Below are 24,920 nucleotides of genomic sequence, written 5' to 3' on the forward strand. Positions count from 1 at the left end.
TGACAATCATCATCAGTGTCAGAAATAAAATTGGTTTACATTGACTGTTAGGTTGAATTTATGTATCTTTAAATTGCTGGATTTTTAATGCATTACCATACTGTGATCAAGCTCAGTTTTTAAAGATCCAAAACCATCTATAAAAATAAGACAACCTAGATTAATCACTAGAATTTGAGGTCTGTAGATGAACTTAACACCATAAGAATTAACATTGCTAAAACGGGACTCTCAGATTGCTATGCCACTGCTCTTCTGTAGCTTCAGACACTTTCATGTATGTGTTTTCTTACAGATAGAGCCTTTTTTTTTCTCCTCTGTCTCTTGAAATTCTTCAATATTATCATTATGTAAAATGCTAAGTGAAGCACTTTCTGTTTTGTCAAAATATAAGCCACTTAAAACCAGGATAATCTTTTTCATTTCCAGTCCCTCATTTTGTACAACCAAGGTGCAACGATTGTCTTGTTTTAAAAGGTCATTTAATTCAATTTCTATAATTAAATTATATAGTAAGTGTAGCTAGGACTTGACTCTTAACATAGGATTGCAAACAATTCGGGAACGTTTAGTCAACTGTAAATACCACACATTTCTTTTCTTTCGAGAAAGTCTTTATTCATACTAACAGATAAGCTAATGAAACTTTGATTAGAAACAAACCGAGAAAGATATCAATTAACAAATGCAAGAACATCCTGAATCAAACATTTTTGACACACAATGTTGTCTGATAAAATGTATGCTGAACAAGTATGCAGGTGTTTGATAAACAGTGAATCGGATTGTAAATAGCTATAGTGGTACTTTACATTAATTAGCAAATGTAATAATGTTGCCCATTATACTTGATGTATTTTGTTTATCAAAACATAAACTTAGTTCATTTCTCCATCTCTCTTTGAGAGACCAAATTTGACAATTACGACTGTATACTTCAGACAGCATTGTGAAAAGTTTTATGTTTGGAAAACACAAAAATTATATATTAGATAATAAGTACTATGCTGAAATCAAACCCAAAAGCAAGTGAGTGGAAGTTACAAGAAATCTCTGGTTTTACTTGATCACTAAGTTAGCATTGTTTTACAAGGAAAGAGCTGTCCAAATGGAAATGAAAATATAAATCCACAAGAGAAGCTACAGATCCAGCCTAAATTTGCCTATTGGCAATATTTACCACAAGATAATATGAGGTAAAAGCATAGATTTATGCTGGTGAAACAGATTTCTCTCTTTAAATGTCATTACTGTATTTTAACACTGGGCTTAGTAAAGCCCAGTTCTAATTGTTTGTAAGTCAAATATATTTTAAAAAGTTCTAAGTATTTATATTGCAATATATATGTATAGTGCAATTGTATATTGCACTATTTTAAAAAGTCCAAAGTATTTTAAATGGGAATAACTCTTTGTTACTGAACTTCCAAATCGTTTTTTGATGATTTTTACACATAAAACAGAGGAAGAAGTAGTCAAGATGAATGATTTCTTCTGATTGTGATAATGTCTGTTGTTTATTTCACTGTTTTTTATATTAACTTTTCCTACCTCTCACAATTAGGAGTTCCCTAATCACAGTCCAATTCCCATAATACATCTCTCCTATATCTGACAACTTCAGTCCTAATAATCCATGCCTTTGTGATGATAAAGGAAGGGAAACGTCTTAGATAAACTAAAATCGTTGATGGAAAAAAATATTTTGCCCACCTAGAATATATTGAACAGCATAATCCAGATTTTTCTTCCTAGTATTTCAGAATTGGTCTATAAAAATGTTGTTTATTCTAGAGAGAAGAAAAAAAAGGTTCAGTTCATAAGACTTTTTCTAATTAAAAAAAAATCCACTTGAATTTTTCTTAAAAAAAATACTGATTTTATTATGAACTTAGAAATCCATTGATAGGATAAAAAAAGTTAATGTGTGTAAAAAAGGAAAAAAAAAATGCCACCAGAGAATACTTTGTCAGGACACAGGTTTTTGCCCATGCTAAACAAACAATGCAGGCCCTCTGTAGAGATCTATTAATAATTTCATTCACAATATCATTGATGATAGTCAACTAGATATGCTATTGCCTCCATTACCAACTGAAAGTCTTTTAGGATATCTGGTTTCTTTGCAAAATTTACATGTAGGATATTTAAATCATGAGACCATATTTCCTTAGATAGAGGAAGGAATTTTATAAGAAAAGATGTGATCTAGAAGCCATTAGGTACTTCTGCAGCTGATGTGTAGATATCTAGTAATGGTGCGTAGTTAAAGAATATCCTAAAGCTATGGACTTACTTAATTATCTGATTTGAGTTATTCCTGATAGCAACAGGTATTGTAAAGGAACTCTTTAGATGAATTCCCCATTTCTCCTTGCCTTGTGTCACAGTTTCCTAGGAATAGCTACAACAACCACACACCTTTTAGCTGGTTATAATAACAGGAAAGTATTGATTCTGCTCACTTTTTAAATAAAGGAGAGTCAGAGTTTCAGGATATTTTTGTGTCACTGCCAAGGTGTTCTTAAAAACAAAAGTAGAGACTTTCTGACACCTTAATAGTTTAATCAAAGTTTTGCAAATGTAGTGAATAACAGGGATGAAAAGACTGGTTTGTAGAACAATGTAGTTCATGGCACTTCCCATCAAGAACCGATGGAGATGGGAGGAAGCAGTGGCAAAAGTTGCAGAAGTTTCCAGGAGGATGTCCATGTTATTTCATAAGCTTTGGATGGGATAGGGACACTTTACAAAAGCAGTAGGATCCTGAAAAGTGAAAACTACCCTTGAAGATAGTTTTTGACAGTTTGCCAACTGGGTTGCTCAGATCTAGTACAGGTATAACAACTGAGTGGTTTGGAGAGGTCAGTCATGGCCTCTTCTCAAAGGAAGGGCCGTATCTCAAGGTTGGTTTTTTTCTTCTTTTTTTTTTTTTTTTTCCTTTTTAATTATTTTATATGTGTAAAACTTTGAAATTTCATGATAGCAAGTTTTGTCAAATGACCTGTGGTCATCCCTGGTTTGGTTAGCTGTAAAGGGAAGTCATTCATCTCACCTGGGTGACAGAACTAGCAGCAACAACAGCTTCAGAAAAATCTGTGTTCGTATTTTACTTCAAGGGTTTTAATTTAGAGGGGAGAATAAATGTTTGTGTCATATGCAAATATGTTCAGACTGATGTGAAGAAAATAAACTATGTATAATTATAATCTTATTTAATTCTAATGATTTTACCTGACAAATCAGATAAGTGTTTGCATTTGTGGATAGCTTCAGACCTGGAATGCAAAAACCTGAGGTCTTATATAGGTGGTAAACAAGAGGGAGAGCACCACTCCAGTTTTTGCTACCTTGACTCTCCTGTAGTTCTCCAGTGTTTTCTGCATGCTATGTGTTCTCTAACTCAGACAAGTTAGGAAAGGTTGCGAAGTTTCCAACCACTTGTTTTCTTAACAACTTACCCAAAGGTGCCAATTGTGGTGGCAGATATCTTGATCTGAAAATCTGACTCACCAGGCTGGGACCCCTCAGCTATTTCACAAGTGCTCCAGGCAGCTGCAAATTGTTATGATTTTGTGGTTTTGTGGTGTTCAGTTACTTATGATCCAGAATCTTTAAGTCAGTAAGCTATAGAGATTTGGTACCAATCTCTTGGACTATGATGAACACACCTCCAGTCAAGTGAGAAATTGCAGTGTCCTGTTGTGCAGTGGTCAGCATAGATACGCAATGTCATGATGTCACTGTTGGACACCTCCTATAAGATAGCAGATCTGTAAAACAGGAGTCCATAGCCAAATCAAATACCCTACTAGTACCCAAAATAACAGTTCTCAGTTTCCTATAATTTCCTCTTTATTGGAGCTCCAAGCTTTCTGTTCATTTGGGAATAAGGACAAATACCGCTTTTGCATTCATTGACATCCAGTAACATAGCAGTGTCTGAAGCAGCCTTTTCTTAGGCAGAACTATACAGACTCACAGGATCGCCTTGTTTTCTGCAGCTGCCTGTTTCTATTACATTAGCAAGAACTTACTGTTTGTCAAACACATATGGATGTACTCTCATATACAGGCATACACACACGTTTTGTGATTGCTTTTCTCTTTGGAAAAGAGGCAAAAAAAAAAAAAAAGTAGAAATCCTGACTAGCTTTAAAAACCCCAACCCAACAAAATCAATCAAATAAGAAACAGATAGGGAACAATAAGGAAGAAATGTGGTTCCGTGCTACGCTCAGAGCAGTGACTTTGCCACTGTACTCAACAGAAGAAATGAGACCTGTATATTTGTTATTAATCACATAAAGTTTGATGGATACACTTAAGATTTAAAACTGACTTTACACAAAATGGGGTTTGGTTTCAATATAAATATAGATACGCAGATGCAAAATAAATACAAGCTTTAGCTTGGTAATTTAAACAATGTCTGGGAATAGACTTGGGCACTGGAACCTGATTGTTCACTTCTGCTTGGCTGCAAGGTCTGCTATGCCTCCTGGCACGCTACCAACCTCTTCCCAAGTAGCTGTCAGGGCCAACCTTATAGGTCTTTTTCATTTATCCTGCTTTTGCAGAGGAAGGGTATTTAATAGCTTTGACACAAACCGTTCTGTGCCCATTGATTAGAAAATGGGTCTGGACCTGTTTGATTTACTAGTATAGCTATATATCCCTTTATAAACATCCATTAAAATTTTCTATGGACAGAAAGGCTTAGGTATAAAACCTGCATTGGAGTTAAGCGTGATTTAGCTTTGTAGTAAATACAAAATCTTAGTTGTGCTGGTGCTAAAGAGGTAATCAGAATCTAGTATGCCAATCTGCAGTTTTCTACTGATGGTCTAGAGCCTCAGAGAAATCCGTGGGTGAATTTGAAGGTGTCCGTGGTAGGTAATAGTGTAGGAAAAACAAAGCCATTGTTAGCTTTGTTTTACTCCACTTTGCAGGTATTTGCACCACTACTGGGAAAAAAGTAAGTTTTTCCTATGAATAAGATTTGCATGCCTTAATTTCCAGAGCTGTATTCTATATGCCCCGGAAAGCTCAAAAACCTGAGCTTGTTTGCTGTGAAGACTATCAGACCACAAAGGTAGCTGCAGGCCTTACCAGAATTTGTTTCAAAGTACAAGCAATCTGATGTGCTGGAGTTCAGTGCATTGCTAGTGCCCTTCCCAGCATCCTGGGGAGGTACCTGGGAGCCACTCTGCAAATGGGATAAAGACAAGGTGGTAGAGACAGAGCATGCCAGGCTTTCTGCTTCCCTTGAACTCCCTTCCAGGGTGCTGTCAAGGTCCCAAACTACCTTCTTCAGGTGCATGAATCAGTCTTACTTCAAGCTGTTGCAGCCAGGCGGCTGAGCTTGCTTATTTAAAGTAGGCTGAGCTGCTGTTCTGTGTGCAGTATGGACTTCACTATGCCCTTGGAACACCTTTTCTGACATGTAAAGCTCTGGGGAAAAAACATCCTGGGAAGGTCGGAAGGACTCATAGTGAACTTCAGCCACTTTTCATGCATTCTGTAGAAATATTTCCTAGCTACAAAAATAAAAAATAATATTTTGGCATGTTTCCATTTGCTTAAATTTCCAACAAATTTCAAGTCTTCAGAAAAGGTTAATAATTTTTGCCTAGTTCTTTTCATTGGCCATTGTTTTTAAAAAGATTATGTTTTACTGAACAGAAAAAGAACTGTGATCTTTCTTGTAAATGAAAAGAGTTTTATAAGTACTAATCTCTCACTCTGGGCAGCTTGAGGAGACCATTGTCTGCATGCCGAATTGCAACCTTCTCAGGGCATTACTCAATTTTTAGTGAATCCACTGGGAGGAAAGGGACTTTAGAACTTTCTAGGAGCCTATCTTTTGTTTTGAAAAAGCATACATGTTGTGACATGGATCGGGTTTGCTGGACAAAAATGTTGGTTATGAATATGATTGATGCTCCTAATGTGCTAATGCTTAGTTTATTCTGGGATAATGTTTACCCAAATTATAATAACTTTCCAAACATGTTGCAACTGTTGCTTACTTCCTTTGAGGATCTTCCTCTTCCCCCTTGTTACAACAATAACTAGGAACAAATCAGAAGGAAGGAAATATACTTTCTGATTTAGCTAAAGCTATAGTGTTTGTTTAAGTTAGCAATGCGTGAGTGGTTTGTTAAAGATTATTTTTAAAGGTCACTTCCTACTTGGAATGCAGCCTGTAACAAGTTTCTCTTCAAGTGAAGAGATTTTTTTCTTTAAAATTCTGATGCTGGGTGGTCTGGTTTATTCCCAGCTCCCACAGAAGACGACGGGAAGGGATGCTCCATTGTCACCTGGGGACACTTTTGGCTCTTTGTGAAAAGGAACAGTGTATTTCAAGGAGAGAAGGGAGGAATGGAAATAATGTACAGTTAGTACATATGTAATAAGGGGTACCTTTCCGAATCTTGTTAGAAAAAGAAGAATGGATCCTTTCATTATATACAGTCAGCAGGAATTAAGTAAATCATTCAAAAAATGGATGAACCGGGCATGGATTAGCTAACTCCAAGTATTTTTCATATTTTATGTGGAGTATAACACCAGGAGTGTTCTGGCAGGTGTTTGCGTCTCACACTCATTGTGGAAAATGTTACTTCCTCCAATTAGCATTTGTGGTTTTTTGGTAATAAAGGGGCTTCACAGGAAGTGCATATATTCAATGCAAAAAGGAGGTAAAGACTTTTTAATTTGTTTAGATTTGGGAAAAAAAAATTTCTGAAGGGCATAGCCAGAAAATTTCAAGTTAGTTTTTGAAAGAATCAGAGCTGTTGAACAAACTCTAATCAAATATAAATTCTGAGCTTCAGATCTAGGATTTAGAAGAAATGTTGCTATAGTTAGGTCACAAGGCAGGGCAGGTAGATCACAGTGATTCTGAAACTGTTGCATCATATGTTCATAGAGGAGAAAGGGATCATAAAAGATCACGCAAGGTATAGTTTGGGGCCAAAAATGGCATACCAGCAGGTATTAAGCACATGGAAGTTGGGGAGGCATTTGTGGGAGGCAAAAAAATTACAAGTTGGAGCAATCTGGGGTCTCCTACTCCCATCCAGACAGCTACTATCATCAGCATCATGGCCCTGTGTAAGACAGCAAATCCTGACTCCTGCAGAGTATGGGCAGCAGCTGCCTATCTGGGTAGAGGATGTGGGATGACACTTGGGCAGTGCTGCTGGCTTATTATCCAGCCCTACTTTCCTTCTGCATCAAGAGCTAACTTGGGATACCCAGACCATCCCTGACTGTCACCTCATCACCTCTCAAGTCAGGAGATTTCACACCTCTAGACAGCCTGTGGCTTTTCAAAAATCTTGATCTTCCTTAGCCTTCTCTTTCCCCACACTAAAAAAAGCCAATCCCCTCAATCATTCCTTTAAGGCACAGTTTCCTATTTGGTCTTTCTTTTCCTTGACTTTTTGTCTTAATTACCTTGTACCTTTACGTTCCCAGGGGTTGTCTCCATATTAATCAGAACTACATCTTATCTACAAGCTTGTATATTTCTTCACTTTTTGAGGCAAAAACTCTCCCATTAGAAACAGAGTAAAAGTCCTTGGGAATGTCAATTTACATAGAAAAATGAATGTCTAGCTAAAAAAAACCCAAAAAACAAGCAAGTGGACAAACAAACAAACAAGCAAACATATCTCTTCCCCAAACAATCTGCAGCTCTTGCTATGCAAATAAGATCCAACGGATTTAGGATACAGATATTTAAAAAAAAAAAAAACCACAAAACAACTAAACAAAAAACAACCCACACAGATTTTCAACACTCTTCTTCTGAACAAAGTTACAGCCCAAAAGTATTACAACTATTTCTGCAAAAGCTGAATTTTCCATGGGTGTCTCCAAAGTCAGTGTTGGTACTGGCCTCTTTGAACATTAAATTAAGAGTTGAATCTAGGTTTTCCTGCATGCAAAAACGAGTGTCAGAATATTTTCTAGAATATCTTGCCCTTAGTTAATCAAAGAGTTGCAGCTTCATGTCTTTACAGGAAGGCAAAATCAGCATTCTTGTTGTCAGAATTGGAAAGATCAGACAAATATTCCCCCCCCCCCCCCCCCCGGCCCAATAGAAACTTTTAAAAATATGAACATAGAATAAATTTTTGTAGCCTCAGACATGCCTTCTAATGTCTTTAATGGACTGAAATATAACAAAACATAGAAGTAGATTATATACATTCCAATTTGATTTTAAAAGACTGTCCAAACTCCTAACATATTTTGGATAATTATACAGCATATATGAAGGTCTCTCTTGGATTTGGAAAATATAATAGAGCGTCAGACAAATGAATGATAATAACAATAAGGGAATTCACAGGATAATCGTATTTATCAAAAAGAAAAGTAAGCCAAGAGAGTAAAGTGTCTGTTTTGATGGTGCAGGAAAAGTTCCCCATATCTAAAGCAACATAGGAATAGATTTGTTTATGCTGGCTGAAGAAACTCCAAAAAACACCTACGTACTAGTGTAGGCTATTTTTCTAACTTCCCCATTAATCTCATTGGAGAGCACCACAAACAAAAAGGCAATCATGTGTATCTCCAAAGAGCACAATGAGCATGAGTGTGCGGTCAAGTTTAGATTTAGATGTGCTGTTACAAGTTGTTGCTACCCCTCATACAATGAGTGGTTAAAAAATGCCATGAAAATAGTAAAGCAACTACAAGAGAGAATGCAGATTCAGATTGATCTGTATTTAGCACAGAGTAAATGAAATATTGCTTCGTGAATCTGGTTCAATGGAAAACAGAGAACAGAGTCTACTCAACTTAGAAGCTCATTTCAATGTTGATGGATCTTTATAAATAAGGATAAGTATAAAGCAAAGGAAAAAAGTGACTTATGCAAAAGCAAAAGCATATGACTTGGTATACAGAGAAGTACCACATTGAGAAACAGTGCTTTCAAAGTGACAGGCCACATAAGTCAAATGGTGGCTTGATGAGTGTGATGGCCCTCAGCAAGGGAAACTGAAGAAGACCATAAGGTACATCTACAAAATCTACGTGGTAAGGGAGAAAGGGAAGGTGATGGTCAAGAAAAAGCAGAAAGAAATGTGGAATTGGTGGTTTTGTCCAAATGTTCTTTGGGAGGCCACAAAAAGACAAGACTGAGCTGGTTGATTCCTGAGCATGACATGATCAAAGCAACTAGCTTTGTTTGCCCAAGGTATTCATACTTTAGGAGGAACTGCTCCTGATATTGTCTGAACGTTACTAACTAGTTTTAACTAATTGATTTTAAGTGTATAAATTTCCATTTCATGTTTCTATGGACTTTCACATTTCCTGTCTAACTGGGAAAACAGATGTCATTCCTGTAAAAGCCCCCATTATGACCCCTAGAAATTGTTGATAAGGCAGAAAAGGACCCGTGTTTGCTGGTGATCAGCTCATGCCACGTCTCCATTGGTTATGTGAAACAGTAATCAATGAATTCTTTGGTTCTATCATCTTGACTGATGAAAGAATTACTTAGTCTTTTCCCCCAAATCTCAGATTGGAAATAGTGTTGTTTCTTCCATCCCAAATGCTCTTGCACAAGTACAGAAGATCACTAAGACACTTAAGGGCATCCCTACCATTTGAAAATTACTTTCTGTTAAATACTGCCCCGGGGCACCCTGGAAAAGCCATCTGTTGGGCTGTGGTGGGCTGCATGGGAACATGATGGCATCACTGGGAGCAAGTACAACACCCTACTAAAGCCCCAGGGTGGGAGGATGACGCCTAGTGTTGGCGCAGGTGTCAGCACCACTTTATCCATGGAGCCATGTCTGTGAGCTCTGCATGGACTCATCTGTCCTGGCTCCCCTGTCAAAGACCTGCTTCTCCTGGGGAAGGAGACTGGGAAGTCTCCCACCATGTTTGCATGCACTGCTGGAGGTGACTCAGCCCTGGGGACAGCATGGTGCCTTTTGAGACTTGGTGGATTTAATTTATGCCTCAGCAATGCTTTTGCACCTCTTTGGTGCCATCTCCTTGAGCCCCCTGCACTCCCTCCCCATCCCATGCAGGCATAGAGAGATTCTGGATAAATGACTTTTAACGGAAAGACTAAGAACAAAACAGTCAACAAAACTACTACATCATCAAGATACACCGTTGTCGTCCCGTCCGTGTGTCGTGTGTGTCCCCCCCCCTCAAATCATCTCATCCCTGCAACAGGCTTAATCCCATCCTCCTGCCTCAGCACTAGCTGTGGGTGCCTTGCACTTGCTGTTATTGGAGCTACTCCACCACTTCTTCCCTTGTTTGGCTGACTGGGCCATGCTGCTCTTGGGTGGTGGCAGGTCTGTCCTCGCATCCTACCATGGATCCTCAGGCTTTACCCTGATGGTGTTCAAGTGCTCCATGCTCAGGATGACTTTGGAGGTCTTGGGGACACTGTAGTCAGTGGAAAGCATCTTGGGCAGACAGAGTGAGCTGCTCTTGTGATGGGGTATGGTAGGGTCTCTGGGCTAGAGGACACTGCTAGGACTGTCCTGGATGATCCCCACTGCCCCTAGGGAGCAATCCAAGTGCCTTGTAGCCTCTTCCAGCAACACCTCCTCAGGGAGCACAGTCTTGCCAGCTGGAATCACCACATAGTCCCTGACGGATTGGATATGGAGGGCAGCAGAGGGGCTGGGAGGGATATCACTATGTAGAGAGAGGTCACTGCCTGGGAGGGTGTCATCATTCACTGGGACATCACTGCCCGGGGGGATGTCACCACCTAGGGAGGTTCTATCATTTACGGCAATATCGTTGCCTGGGGGGCTGCCACTGCCCAGGGGTGCCCCCAAGGGGCTGACTATGCTGGACAGGCTGTGTTGTGTGTACTGACCCTCAAGGCATAGTGATCACAAAATGACTGAAATTTTGATTCTCAGATGAGTAACGGGGGCTCAGCAAAACTGCTACCTTAGACTTCCGGAAGGTAGACTTTGGCCTGTTTAGGAGACCGGTTGAGAGTCCCTTGGGAGGCAGTGCTGAAGGGCAAAGAGGTCCAGGAAAGCTAGACATTCTTCAAGAAGGAAATCTTAAAGTCACAGAAACAGACCATCCCAATGTGCTGAAAGACAAGCCAACAGGGAAGATGACCAGCCTGGCTGAAGAAAGAGTTTTAGCTGGAACTCAGGGATAAAACTGAGAGTTTATGCTCTTTGGAAGAAGGCACAAGCAACTCAGGAGGACTACAAGGATGCCAGGAGTATATGAAGGAAGAAAATTAGAAGGGACAAAGCTCAACTAGAACTTAATCTGGCTACAGCTGTAAAAGACAATAAAAATGTAGAAATACATTAGCAACAAAAGGAGAGCTAAAGAGAGTCTCCATCCTTTACTGGACCTGGGCGGAAACACAGTGACAAAGGATGAGGTAAAGGCTGATGTATTTAATGACTTCTTTGCCTCAATCTTCAATACTAAGACCAGTTGTTCTCTGGGTACCCAGCCCCCTGACCTGGAAGACAGGGACAGGAAATAGAATGAAGCCCCCGTAATCCAAGGGAAAATGATTAGATGCCTGCTACACCACTTCGACACACACAAGTCTATGGGGCCAGATAATACCTCAGTACCCAAGGCACCTGGCGTAAGTCCTCACCAAGCCACTTTCCATTATTTATCAGGAGTCCTGGCTAAACGGGGAGGTCCCAGTTGACTGGATGTTAGGAAATGTCACATTCATCTACAAGAAGGGCAGGAAGGAGGATCCAGGGATCTACAGGCCTGTCAGTCTGACCTCAGTGCTGGGTAAAGTTATGGAGCAGATCATCTTGAGTGCCACCATGCAGCATGTACAGGACAAGGTGATAAGGCCCAGTCAGCATGGGGTCATGAAAAGCAAATCATGCTTGACTAACCTGATCTCCTGCGACAAAGTGACCCACTCAGTGGATGAGGGAAAGGCTGTGGATATCGTCTACCTAGACTTTAGTAAAGCCTTTGACACCATTTCCCACAGCATTTTCCTAGAGAAACTGGCTGCTCATGGCTTGGATGGGTGTACTCTTTGCTGGGTAAAAACTGGCTGGATGGCCAGGCCCAAAGAGTGGTGGTGAATGGAGTTCAATCCAGTTGGTGGCCTTTCACAAGTGGTGTTCCCCAGAGTTCAGTATTGGTCTGTTTAATATCTTTATCAATGATCTGGATGAGGCGATTGAGTGCACACACCCTCTAAGCTGCAGATGATGCCAAGTTGGTGGGAGTGTTGATCTGCTTGAGGGTAGGAAAGCTCTGCGGAGGGGTCTGGACAGGCTGGATTGATGGGCCGAGGCCGATTGCATGAGGTTTAACAAGGCCAGGTGCCAGGTGCTGGATTTGGGTCACAACAACCCCATGCAGCGCTACAGGCTTGGGGACAAGTGGCTGGAAACCTGCCTGGCAGAAAAGGACCTGAGGGTGCTGGTCGACAGCCGGCTGAACGTGAGCCAGCAGTGTGCCCAGGTGGCCAAGAAGGCCAACAGCATCCTGGCCTGTATCAGAAATAGTGTGGCCAGCAGGAGCAGGGAGGGGATTGTGCCCCTGTACTCGGCACTGATGAGGCCACACCTCGAATACTGTGTGCAGTTTTGGGCCCCTCACTGTGAGAAGGACGTTGAGGTGCTGGAGCATGTCCAGAGAAGGGCAATGAAGCTGGTGAATTGTCTGAAGAACAAGCCTTGTGAGGAGTGGCTGATGGAACTCGGGCTGTTTAGTCTGGAGAAGAGGAGGCTGAGGGGAGACCTTATCGCTCTCTACAACTACCTGAAAGGAGGCTGTAACAAGGTGGGTGTCAATCTCTCGTCCCAAGTAACAGGTGATAGGATGAAAGGAAATGGCCTCAGGTTGTGTTGGGGAAGATTTAAGTTGGATATTAGGAAAAATGTCTTCACTGAGAAGGTTGTCAAGCATTGGACCAGGCTTCCCAGGGAAGTGATTGTGTCACCATCTCTGGTATTAAACAAGCGTTTAGATGTGGCACTTGGGGACACGGTTTAGTAGTGGAGTTGTCAGTGCTAGGCTAATGGTTAGACTAGATGATCTTAAAGGTCTTTTTCAACCTGCACTATTCTATGATTCTATGATTCTGTTTCTTTCATAGGGGTTAGGTTTTTAACTCTCTTCAATCACTGTGCAGGGAATTTTCATGCCTCTCAGGTAATTGCTGGCAATTAGCTGACTTGCAGTGTGAACCTGAACATTTCAACACCTAAGCCCATTTCAGACCTTGCTCTTAATAATTTTTGAAAATAAGATTCAAATTACTTTTCTACTTCTTTTTGAAAAGTATTAACTTTACTCCAAGATTTTTTAATATCTAGACAGGTTTAATTTTAACCTGAGTTTTGAATTAAGCCATTTGTTCTTGCACAATGTTGTGCTTGTAATAGTAGTTACAGACATAGTGACAGAGCTGTTGCAATAGAGAAATCTGAGTCTGCAATGTGTTCATTTATTGAAATTACTGAGGTTTTGTACTGTGGTTTAATTTGTGGGTAAGACACTGGATCATGCCCTTCTGATTTATGAAAGACAAATGAACCCATGAGCCAGACTTGCAACATCCATTATGCGACTTGTTCTCAAAAACAAGGTACTGAGTGTGTGAAAGACGAGATTTATCATAGCATGCTTTTCAGTCCTCAAAAGCTCTCGTTAGTTCAGCCAGTGCATTTGATTACTGCTTGGTGTACACTTTGTGTTGCTGGAAGAGCAAATCCAAAATGGAAATCATGCTTAGTACTTGAATATCACATGTATGTTCAACCTAAACACTATCTATGCTTCAGTATCTAACCAACACTTTCAAAAATTTCACAATAATAAAGGTATTCATAACTTTTCTGGCAACAAGTAAAATACCCAGATAATGTGAACTAAGCAATATGCATTATAAAATCAAGGGCAAAGTTTATGTTGTAATTTTAATGGTTTTGCTGATTTATTTTCGTATTATTGATTTGTGGATTATATAGTAAAAGTATTTGCGTATCTTCCATCACACGGGGTAGACTTTTCAAGTTCCCACATCTCTTTTACATCTCTCCTTGACCAATGTAACTATAGACATTGTATTCCCAAATGAAATTCATAAACTTTTTGATACAAGATCACAATTGGCAATTTTAATAGTGATCATAACACTATAAAATAGAATGAAACACAACATAAAATCCCTGTTCAATAATGTTTAGACTGAGATATAAAGTATAGTGCTAACAAAAATAGGATGTTTATTTAACTCCAAAACTATTGCCTTAAGAATATGTGGGTTTATATGCTGGAGATGCCAGAGCATTTCACTTGCAAAGACCCAGTGACATGAGTAGTGTATACAAAGGTTCCAGTGCTGTGAAAACATCTGGGAATCTATTGTTTTGTTAAGCAACAGGATAAATGTTATAAAAAATTCCTCTATTTCCCACAATGCTTTTCAACTCTAACATGGAGAAGTTTCACCCAGATGTAGCTGAGCCCCTGAAGAAGGTAACCCGCACAACAAGCTCAAATACAATCATTGGCAGAAGGGCTTGCTGAAAAACAGGGAACTGCATTGTAATCCCAAACCTGCACAGCACTTGACACCAGCCCAAACCTCTGCATATGCCAGTAATTCACTATTTCCTCTTGTCCTTCCTGCCCCAGAACCCTTAATCCTGACCATTCACATTCATCAAGCAGGAGATTATTCCTAATCTGCATAGTGAGAAAACCATAAATAAAGCTGACAAATGACTAAAGCTGACTGTGAAAGTAGTTGTCTAAGCCTTTTCACCATTTATTACACAATAAGAGGATTTTACATCTGTGGTTCACTGCATTTTGTAAGCTGTTATTATTCCTCCTCTACAAATCCTGTACCCAAGAAACTCTTTTCCCCAGATAGATGTAATGTGTGTTCCAACATGACAAGGTTCCATTATTAGCAATTGAAATTTACTGTCTCCAAGTTAAAACAACTGAGTTATAGAAAAATATGAAAATCAAATGCTGTGTTAGTCAAGGTTGTTGTTTCCTTTATTTAAGACCATAATGATCAGAGACTATTTGACTATCTTTGAAAACATTGTATATAGTACATGTATTACCATCCTCTAGATTGTAAATATCTACCTTAAAATTTGTCATGAAGAAATTATTTTTATACTTAACTGAAATTTAGCAATACTTCAGAACAGTAAATTTAAGATCTTTTTTTTTACATGAACACCCCATTCTGCAAGAAATAACCCAACAACCTACTCTACTAATTCATTCTCACGTAACTTTTACAAATCAATATGAAAGGTGAATGCTAACCCTGCCAAGGGAACACTATACTGACCCTGACCAGGACCTGTCATTCACTGTCAACTAAATCACCCCATTAAATGTTAAATTTTCAGTTGGAGGAAATACTGAGCCATAATAAACAGCAAACATCCCAAGTGGGTAAGAGGTAGACTATTTCATGTCTTACTGTGAATCTCAAACTTTAGACCTGTGAAAAACATGATTACTGATAAAGAGCCACCAATTTTTTTCCTGCATCCTCAAGTCTTCCTTGCTCAAAGCGACAAGTTCCGTATTAGAGGTAAAAACTTCTGTGACAAAATCTGGATTTAATAAATAATGATGAGGTACCAGTTCTTATAGTTGCCCAGGCTGATTGCTTTTCAGGGCAATAATTTTTTATACCCTTACCTTTAAATATCTCAGTGTCTTTGCATAGAAGGCAAACTTCAGCAAAGAGTCAAAACTCTTCACCTCACTTAAGTGGTCTGACAGGACCAAGAAGCAATCCATATTGCTTAAGCCAAAGATCCTGGTGAGAGATAATTGTACTGAACGTTGTCAGCTACTAGATCTATTTTTCTATTTGTATTAATTTATTTATTATTCTAATCAACACTTTTCTGCCTGCAACCCCCCCTTAGTCTGCCATTGTCAGGGAACATAAATATCTACCCATACTATCAGCAGTATTGCCACAGGGCATCTGTGCAGGGCTCCTCTGTTTTCATCTGATATGAGTCAGATGTGATTAGCACAACTAGAAAGGAGCTTGACAGCTTGCTACTTCGCCGAGGGGGCTTTGCACCATGACAGGAGAAGCCCACAGCCAGACAGTGTGAGGGAAAACAGATCGTTGTAAGTGATGTTATTCATCTCATGCGCTTGTGGGCAAGCCAGGGATTGCCTTGGACTGCCCTTAAGATTAGATTTTCCACCAGAATGTAGGGTGTTATGGCAATTTAATTTCCTTATGTGAAGTTGTGAGGATTATATAAATCTGTTTTTCTGCATTCAATTTTTAATAAAAGAAGGGACTCTGGAATTTGTAGAGAACATTAGCAGCATAATAATAAAAAGACACTGATATCATCTCAGCTCCATCAGAGCCTAAGTGAAGAAAATTATTAGACCATTTTTAATATCAAAGTTCAAAATACAGCACGTATGAGCTCTGCAGGGTCTGACAGCAAACACAGCCTAAGCGTGTTTGTTAGAGGGAGAGGCAGTCTGCCACGGGGAATTAGCTTGTCAGCAGTGAGGAGGCTATAGCCAAACAGCACAACATTTTCTTTCACAATGACCAGAAGAAAAGGATCTACGAGAGTAGCTGAGGCCACAATCCGGCAGAGGTTAGTGTGTTGTGGGTCAGACTTCTCCCTGCTACATGACACTGACTGCAGCAGGCTGTGGTACTGGGGAATTACAACTTGCTCCTCCGGCAAATCTGTCCACTGAAAGTATGTTTTTCAAAGACATGATGTGAACATCCACTTTTCAGTGTCTGCTTGTTGGTATTATAGTTCCTCTTCAGAAAAAAAATGAAGGTATACATGTTTTGTGTATTTCAGTTCCACACCAGATTTCTTCAATGATCTGATCAAAGCAACGTGGCTGAAGACAGGCAAGTCAGCAATTTTTTTTGCACCATTTGCTTAAGTTCTGGTCATTTTTTATTTAAGCAAAAGTTGGAACGTTTTTTATTTTGCATTTTGCATTGCCATCGCAGCAAAACACTTTTTGCCCACAGAGATCCAGGACTTTAATTACTCCTTCTCTTAGGAAACCTAACCCTACAGTAATACTTTAAGGAGCATTTCAGAGAGGAACCAAAACACAGAGGAGCAGAACTCTGAGCAAAATACTCCCTATAGCTTTTTAGTAAAGCTAACATACAATAGAGAGCAGGATTGATCACGGACATTTCTTAGTTTGGCAAAGTAATGCTTTTCCATTTTGAAAGCACATGGCATTAGAAGATATAAAACTAGATTGGAAATAAATGTGGCCTCCACCCTGAGTCTTTAAGCTAAGAGGTTATCTAAGAGATCTGAGCTGGAGCTGGATCTATAATGTCGCAGAGATTTACAGCTTGATTAAACTGAATGAGTCAAATCATACTGCATCAAACCTTACAGTTTTATTTTCGTAGTACAAAAGCTATACCGCGAATTATACAATTCATCTCATAAATCATGGATTTTATGATGATTTATAAGCACTGGAAGCAGGATTAAAGTCTTCTTGATAAATGAATTAATTCTGTAGGTTGCTAGGAATTTGTGGTATAAGCTGTTTGAACTTGTCATTTTGTTGACTGTGAATTGGTATTTAAAAGTCAATGTGTGTATGCAGACAGAACATCTCAAGCAACGTTTTCATGATTACAATGTTGCCCCTGGCTATGTTATACTTAGGGTTGAGTCAGTGTTTCCATCATGAAGTGTATTATTCATGTGTATGTACTTCGTCACATAAATTCACTCTTGATTAGACTAAAGTGTTTCTAAATAATAACAGCAAATTAGAATCTTTGGATTCTAAGGATTTTTAGGAGTGGATTTCTCAATGGAAAAGTTTTCTGGTGCTGGAATAGCCTTTAAATATAAGGTACGGAATTAAAAGTTTATTGTTTAAGATGCTTTCTCACTCTTGCTTAACTAAAAATGAGTCCAATTTGAAATCATATTTATTAAGTCCATATGGTCTAATCCATTTGGTGTTTTCAGAACAAAATATAAACACAATGAAATAATTAGACTTAAATATGTAATTTTTTTCTCCATTCTGTTAAGGATCACAATCTGGCCAAAATCTTATGGACAAATCTGATCTGCATATTAGTGTTACAGTCCTGTTGAATTTTATGCATCCATATGGTAAGAACTTGCCCGTAAGAATATGTTTACACTGCAGCCAAATGTTTAACCACATAGTTTATAGAGTTTAAGCTCCCTAGCCTGGGGAATAATCACTGATAGTTGTGGCAGTGCAGACCTTGGCTCATGTTAATCTTAAAAAGATGTGTGTAGAGATAGCTTTGTCATAGCAGATGAAAAGCTCTGTGCAGCTGCCAGATATCATAGAATCATAGAATGGTTTGGGTTGGAAGGGACCTTAGAGATCATCTAGTTCCAACCCCCCTGCCACGGGCAGGGACACCTTCCACCAGACCAGGTTGCTCAAAGCCCCATCCAGCCTGGCCTTGAACACTGCCAGGGAGGGGGCAGCCACAGCTTCTCTGGGCAACCTGTTCCAGTGTCTCACCACACCCATGGGAAAGAATTTCTTCCTAATATCTAATCTAAATCTACTCTCAGTTTAAAACTGTTATCCCTCATCTTATCATTGCACTCCCTGATAAAGAGACCCTCTCCATCCTTCCTACAGCCCCCCCTGAGGTACTAGAAGGCCACTATAAGGTGTTCCTGGAGCCTTCTCTTCTCTAGGCTGAACAGCCCCAACTCTCTCAGCCTGTCCTCATAGGGGAGGTGCTCCAGCCCCTTGATCATCTTTGTTACCCTCCTCTGGACTCACTCGAGCAGGTCCATGTCTTTCTTATGCTGGGGGCCCCAGACCTGAACGCATTACTCCAGGTGGGGTCTCATGAGAGTGGAGTAGAGGAGGAGAATCACCTCCCTCTACCTGCTGTCCAAACTTCTTTTGATGTAGCCTAGGATGTGATTGGTTTTCTGGGCTGCAAGTGCACATTGCTGGCTCGTGTTCAGTTTTTCATCCACCAGCACCTCCAAGTCTTTCTTCTCAGAGCTGCTCTCACTCCATTCATTTACCCAACCTGTATTTGTGCTCGGGATTGCCCCAGCCCATGTGCAGGACCTTGCACTTGGCCTTGTTGAACTTCATGAGGTTTGCACGGGCCCACCTCTCCAGCCTGTCAAGTTCCCTCTGGATGCCACCACTTCCCTCCAGTGTGTTGACTGCACCACACAGTTTGGTGTCATTGGCAAACTGGCTGAGGGTGCACTCAATCCCACTGTCCATGTCACTGACAAAGGTGTTAAATAACACCGGTCCCAATACCAACCCCTGAAGAATGTCACTCATCACTGCTCTCCACTCAGACATTGAGCTGTTGACCATGACTCGATCATCCAGTCAATTCCTGATCCACCAAGTGGTCCATCCATCAAATCCATGTCTCTCCAATTTAGAGAGAAGGATGTCATGTGGGACAGTGTGAAATGCTTTGCACAAGTCCAGGTAGATGATGTCAGTTGCTGTTCTCTTATCCACCAACACTGTAACCCCACTGTAGAAGGCCATCAAATTTATCAGGTATGATTCGCCCTTAGTGAAGCCATGCTGGCTGTCACTAATCACCTCCTTATTTTCCATGTGCCTAGTTTCCAGGAGGATCCGCTCCACGATCTTGCTGGGCACAAAGATGAGACTAACTGGCCTGTAGTTCCCCAGATCTTCCTTTCTTCCCCTTTTAAATATGGGGGTTGTTTCCCCTTTTCCAGTCAGTGGGAACTTTGCCAGACTGCCATGACTTTTCAAATATGATGGACAGTGCTTAGCAACTTCATCCACCACTTCCCTCGGGAGCCGTGGATACATCTCACCAGGTCCCATGGGCGTGTGCTCCTTCAGGTTCCTTAGATGGTCTCGAATCTGATCTTCTCCTATAGTGGGTGGTTCTTCATTCTGTCAGTCCTTGACTTTGCTTTCTGCAACTTGGGTGGTGTGGCTGGAGCAGTGTTAGGATGCATCGCTCCTGAGCTTGGAGGAGATGATCCTTGAATACTGACCAGCTTTCTTGGGCCCCTCTTCCCTCCAGAGCTGTATCTCATGGTACTCTGGGTACTCTGTATCCTGTTCCTCACACTTGCTCTGTCTAATATAGACAGGACAGGTCTACAAGTACTGTATCCACTTTGATAGAAATGACCTTCTAATTCTATAAACACCTCAAGATACACTTTAAAGAAAATTTTTATGCAGGATATTGCTCAACTATTTCTGGACATGACGGAATTGTGTAAAGTATATGACATGGGGCATGACTATTAAGTTGTGTAAATCTGGGGGATGGAGAGGTTACTAGTTGTCATAAATATGTTTCTCCAAATATGCATTTAGCTTTAGTATGAACAATTAGAAATATTAAGGCATTATTTTTTTAATATAATTTTAATAATATACTTTTGAAAATGTCTTGGAAATACTTGGGAAAAACATCATGAGCCAATGGTTTATAATGATGATACATATAATTATAGCTATAATTATAATGCCTGGAAATGACAATGAAAACTGTTCCTATTTTGCTAGTAACTATCTAAGCATAAGAAAACTACATCCTCTACTTCAAAAAGGTTGTAATTTAAATAATGTTAAACTTATTCTCCGTTGTCATATACTGTGGTTTTGTATAGTCAAACAATGGTTTAAAAAAGTATTTATGTTCTGTGAGAACACCTCATGCTCTCTTTTTGTATCCATAACATGCACAAACATGTAGACAGTGGAGCCAGGGGTTTTATATAAATACATATAATTCCTTCAAATACTGTATCAATTGCAAGATGCTTGCACCACTGTCTTTATTCATTTTTCATTGGTAGGACTGGGACTGCTGTCTAGGCTTGTGAATGGTCACGAGACATCTTTTCGTCCGAGACAGAGATAACCTGAGGTTCTCAATTTCTGTAGGCCTCCTCTAATCATGTCTTTTAAAGGCAGTTCTGCTTAGGTGTGTTTGACAAGTGACTGTAAAGCAGATCACTGGGAATTTAGGGCAGATCAGCTTCCACTAGGACAGTGTTGAGAGTGTTTCACGATACCAGCACACTGATGAATTTGACACATTAACCACTTAGTATTTCAGCATCGATGTTTTTAATTTCATCAACATTTGTTAACTTTTCCTGGTCACTCCTAGACAGTTGTAAGAGTTTGTCCTGTCACCTGCTACTGTTTTTATTTCCATATGATAGAGAAAGAAGACAAGATCTACACTCAAAGTTTGCAAACAGATTCAGAAAGTTCCCTCTAGAAATTCATAAACCGTACAAAGATATTTTACACATTACAGATGATGAAGAGCTGCTTGCCTTGGGGAGAGTCTTGGCAGTGCAAACACACAAAGTTTCTAAGAGCAGTTTGTTGGGCTTTTTTCTGACAATGTTATTTTCTTATCTGATGGGAGCTCATTTCCAAATAGCTGCCAAAATTTGGGTATGATCCAAACTGAATTCTAGCTTTGGTGGGGTCTAAATGCAGATCTAGACATTGCAACTTTTGCCCGTTGCTAAAAATGTTACATATTTGTCAAAATGTCTGTGTGTTTTGGAGAGAGTTTCTTACTTCTGAAAATCAGGCCACTGATATTTGGCACACGCGTTTGAGAACCTGGGCCAAATAATATCATTACCAATCATTACCCAACGCACTCAGTGAGGGGAATAAATAATGGATTGGGAAAACTTAAGCTTTCTAATTTCTTGCTCTTTTTCTATTCAATTTTCTCATCACGTGCCCTATGCTAATGTTGAGAATGAGCGCTAGATGTAGCCCACATACATTTGTTTGTGAAAATAAGCAACAATTTTAGAGCAGATGGATTTATTTAGAAAATTTATCTGTATCCTAAGGAACAAAATAAAATAAACAAATAAACCCTCTTAAGACAAGAGAAAGTCTAGGGTGGGGGAAGAGAGAGTGGGAGGAGAAGGAAATAATATAAGTATCTCTTGGCTGATATGCCCCTGTTGACACTTTTAGTCCATAAAATGTACCTAGCTACTTCTCTATTCCCTGTGTATTCAAATCAGCTCAGTGTAATACTGTGTCTTGCTAGAAATGTTGATGTACCTGCCTATTCCAATGTAAACTATGATAGGAGTGAGTCTTTTGCCTCAGTCTTAATGTTAGTTCAACAGTAAGGCATTATTCACAGGGAAATTCCTACTGCTCTTGGAGTCTACAATTGAATGGTATTGTTAACTGAGAGATCTAGCCTTTTAATGGTTATTTGTCTTGGTTTCACTAAACTAGGAAAAAAGAAAGAATTCAGACCCAAGAAGCATGTAAAGCGCACCAAGGGTGCTAAATTAGAGAAAACGAAAATGCTGTAGAAATTGCTTCTAGATGAAAAAAATGTTACTTTACTTCAAAACATTCTCATATTAAAACAACCTGCAATTACAAAATGTTTGTCACTCTCTGGCCTTCTGTTATTTTATGTAATGTCTCAAAGTGATTTTTTTGTGTGCGTGCAACTTCCTTCATTTAAGAATATGTGATAACTGACACAAGCTAAAAGAAATAAAAAGCAAAACCTTTCTCCTGACATTTTTGCTATTAGTATTTGCTGATTTCTTTTCCAACATGGTACACTCAAATGAGCACACAAAGCATTGCAGACACTGTCACTGCCTGCATATTCGAGCCAAAAACTGTTAATGTTGGCTGTATATGTGCTTCCTAAGATACTTGAGTTAACACAGAGAATGAAACTTCTCTGCTACAGAGCTAAGATTGCAACAACTACTCATGCAGAATGCAAAACATTTTTTTGTCAGTAACATCAGGGATACCATATCAAATCTGAGTTCTAGTATTTAATGAAAGTGGGGAAGAATAACTTCTGTCCATAACAGGAAAAAAATCTGATGTCCAGATATATAAAGAATTGGAAAAGGAATTTATTTAGGGCTCTATATTGCCTTTTTTCTTTAAATGTTGAAAATCCATTTGTCCTACCTGAGTTCACCGATAGCACATACTTAGATTCACACTTGGCCATGTAATTTATCCTTTTCACATGCTTAATTTCTGAACTAGATGATTAAAGTCAGCAGCAGCTTATCACAGGCTGATAACACAGTTTAACACATATATATCATAAATTAGAAAACTTTGGAAAACTCATGTTATATTTTTATTATTATTTTTTACAGTTTTGACTGAACTGTTTGCTTGAACAAAGACTAGTTAATTGTGAAACCTTTCAAGGTCAGAATAGTCCACAATTTACCACATGATGACAGGGATACATAAAAGTGAGGAAAAAGATACTTTTTCCAGGCGGAGCTCGGAAGGCTGCCAGTTGACAGATGTTCCTGTGTCATTTACCAAAACAGGCTATTGAGACCCCCCATCTGACCCGCAGATGTGTTTGGGTGAAGGTTGCAAAGGGGATACCTGTGCATTAAGCAGTGTTATCACCTTGTATGACAGAACAAGAACTTGTTATATGAACCAAAACAGAAGCACTAGGAAAGAATGTGGATTTACAACCCTGTTCTCCTTTTGATTTGTTTTTGAGGTTTTTTTTGCTGGGGGAAGTTAAATCCACTACAACTTCTAACAGTAACTTTGGGACAAAATCTCCCGCAGGACATTATCTGACAGCAACTTTGGGTTGGAATCGCTCTGAGTTAGCAGCCCACTTTCTGTAATTTTTTTGTCAAATCTGTGCCTTTGTTGGCTCGCTTTGTGGTAAGTGTTGCTCCTATTCATTTAAATGGTTTTTCTTTGCAGCATTTCCTTCGGGGGCTACAGCCTGCGTTGAGAGTATGGAAACTATTTCCCCAGATGAAGCCAATGAATGTTCTGAGGCCTAATAATATACATATCCTCTTGCAATTCACAGCAGATTCCAGTAAACACTGACTTTCATCTGAATGCTTGAGAACACCGCTTTCCAGAGCTCTTGGCAAGAATGACGTGGGTGTGAGTGGAGCATATCCATATCTTGTCATTTATCTGCACAGGATGAATCTGTACTGATTTTCTGAACCTTACTTGATCACTGACCACAACAGGAGGTTTTGTATTTAACTCTGCCAGAGAGCTATAGAGATGAAATACTAATTTTTTCAGCTCTTTTTTTTTTTTTCTTTTTTTTACAAGCAGGATCCAAAATCTTCTTTAGCTGCTGGCTCTTAATCTCCACTTTGTGCTCTATATTTGGGCCCATTGGCAGCAGTAGCAGTCATAGAAGAGTGACATTATTAAGATAGCATCACACTGCAATTCTGGCTCTGACTTGCAGACCTCCAGGTGACCCAGCATGTCTTTTGGTTATGGTATGCTGGGAGGAAACAACTTGCAGTGACCTAAGCATCAGGAACTGCATGTATTGCATTAAGTTCTTCACCGATGCAAGTGTAGAACAAAGCCTATTCTGGCCTGGACTCAGACATTCAAATGAAGCCCCTCAAAAGCAGCTAAAACATAAAAAATCTCCATTGCTGTAAGCAGCAGCCCATCAGGGAAGCTTTACTCAGGTGTAACATTATACATCTGGAGGGAAGAATGAGATGTAGTCACCTCCAGATAAACAGTGCTCCCATAGGCAGTGAAAAGCACCTCTTTGTGCAGGCACCACTGGCCGTGCATCTGCTTGATTATTTCCTCTGGAGACCACTGCACACTGGTGCTGAGTCCTCTTCAATCAACAACTCACTATCCTAGAGCCCCAGCTTCAAAAACACCCAATATGGTTCAGTTGTGTCTCTGAAGATGGTCCAAGTAACTTGCTACTGTTACTCTTTAGAAGTGTGCAATTCTGCTGTTCATAGCCTTCTCAAAATTTTATATTTCTCTTGCTCAGCTTCAGCTACTCTACCCTACCTATACATTTCTGGTCTTCTTTCTCCCCT

This window comes from Leptosomus discolor, chromosome 2, assembly GCF_034619465.1.
Source record: "Leptosomus discolor isolate bLepDis1 chromosome 2, bLepDis1.hap2, whole genome shotgun sequence".
In the NCBI taxonomy this organism is placed as follows: Eukaryota; Metazoa; Chordata; class Aves; order Leptosomiformes; family Leptosomidae; genus Leptosomus; species Leptosomus discolor.